Source organism: Felis catus, chromosome X (genome assembly GCF_018350175.1).
Source record: "Felis catus isolate Fca126 chromosome X, F.catus_Fca126_mat1.0, whole genome shotgun sequence".
Lineage (NCBI taxonomy): Eukaryota > Metazoa > Chordata > Mammalia > Carnivora > Felidae > Felis > Felis catus.
The window spans coordinates 107,841,857-107,843,573 of record NC_058386.1 but is presented as its reverse complement, the minus strand read 5'-3'; the positions used below and the strand labels follow the sequence as shown (position 1 = coordinate 107,843,573).

The following is a 1,717-nucleotide window of genomic DNA, read 5'->3' as shown; positions in this document are numbered from 1 at the left end:
ACGTGTCCCCAGAGCCTGGCAGAGAGTCTTATTTTTCTTACAGGTGCATTAAGATCAATATCTCTGAATTCCCCTCCTCCCTCCAATTACATTTCTGGTGGAACCCACCTTGATTTAGGGGTTCAATTGGCGATAGGGTGGTCTTAATTCCTGATGTTATTTTAGGATCTTGGACTCACACTTTTATTGAGTCTCAGAAGCTGAGTTTCAGAAGTTCAGAGAAGCTTCTGCACGACATCCCTATTAAGAGGTGTTTGCCTCCCACTGTGAGACTCCCAGAGGTAGACTTGTCACATGTTATGTCAAGGAAAAGAGTGGAAAAGAGCAGAGGAGACGCCCTCTGTGTTCATTCCCCAGGGCATAGTTTCTGATTCTGCTACAAGTATTAGATAAATATACCTGGTAGAACAAAACAGAAAATTTGTTCCGGAGGAGAAAAGACAAAACCTTTGAGTTTTATAGTCTATGGCATTTCTGGTGCAGTTGCTTCCTTCTAGGAGCACAGCTCTTTTTCCAATTGGTGATATTTCTCTCCTTTTTTCGGGTCTAACATTTGAATCTCACAGACACAGGTAATCCGGCCATGATCAAAGAATTTCTCTTCCTGGGATCTGGGAATCTCCATGGGCTACAGTCTTTTCATTTGGGGTTATTTCTGGGCATCTATGTAGTGACCGTGCTGGGGAATGTTTTCATCCTCACAGCCATTTCCTTTAAGCTCAGCCTCCACACCCCCATGTACTTCTTTTCGTTCAATTTTTCCTTCCTTGACATCTGGTCCACTACTTCCGTTGCCCCTAAGATGCTGCAGACCCTCTCTCAGATCCTGAGGCAGCTTCTTTTGCAGGTTGTGTGGCCCAGTTCTCCTTCAGTTCATTAGCTGTAGTTGAGTGCTTTGTGCTGCCAGGCCGTGCCTTCTGACCACTACCTTGCTATCTGCAGCTCTCTCCAGTACCCATCCCTCATGAACCTCCACACGTGCATTATGTTTGCAAGTGGGCCTTGGCTGGATGGATTCCTAACCCCTGTGGTCACTGTCCTCATGACTTTCCAGCTGCCATCCTGTACAGCCTATGAGAATGGCCACTTCTTCAGTGACCTGGATCCTCTACTAAATCTGGCCTGTTCTGATCCTGAGGTGGTGGAGAAGGCCACTTTCCTCCTGGCCTCCTTTGTCATGGTGCCCATCCTGCTCAGTCAGGCACTAGATGAAGTACTTGGGGATTCAGGCCACTGCTTCTCCCTCTTCCAGGGAACTGGCCAGCAGAGCAGGGACCCTCCCTTGGGCCTTACAGCCTAAAGCCCTTGAGACCTCCAGGTTAATCCTTGCTTGGTAAAGTTGAGTTTGCCCAACAAATACAATTCCATCAGGCTATACCACCATATATAGATGTCTTTTAGGAGAAAATGTGGAAGACCCAAGTTGGCATGCCACAAAAATCTCTCTCTCCCTCCCTGTCTCTTTCTCCCTCTCCTTCTCTTCCTTTTTCTGACTTTCTATTATAGAAATATCTGTTGGTGCTAAGGTTTTTGGTTGCATTATGTATGTGTACCCATGTATACATACACACACACATACACGCACACATGCACACACACATTTGTGTGCACACATAGTCAGCATACCTTTCCCATTCAAACTTATTGTCTAGTACTTCGTATTATACTTTCTTAGCTTCTGCCTAGCAATGCTCTTCACTATGCCTCTCCTCAGGGT

At 46.1% G+C, this 1,717-nt stretch overlaps 1 pseudogene; it reads left to right on the top strand.

The window, feature by feature from the left end:
• The first annotated feature begins 583 nt into the window (after positions 1 to 583).
• LOC102900753 lies at positions 584 to 1,300 on the top strand (annotated as a pseudogene).
• The last annotated feature ends 417 nt before the right edge of the window (positions 1,301 to 1,717 follow it).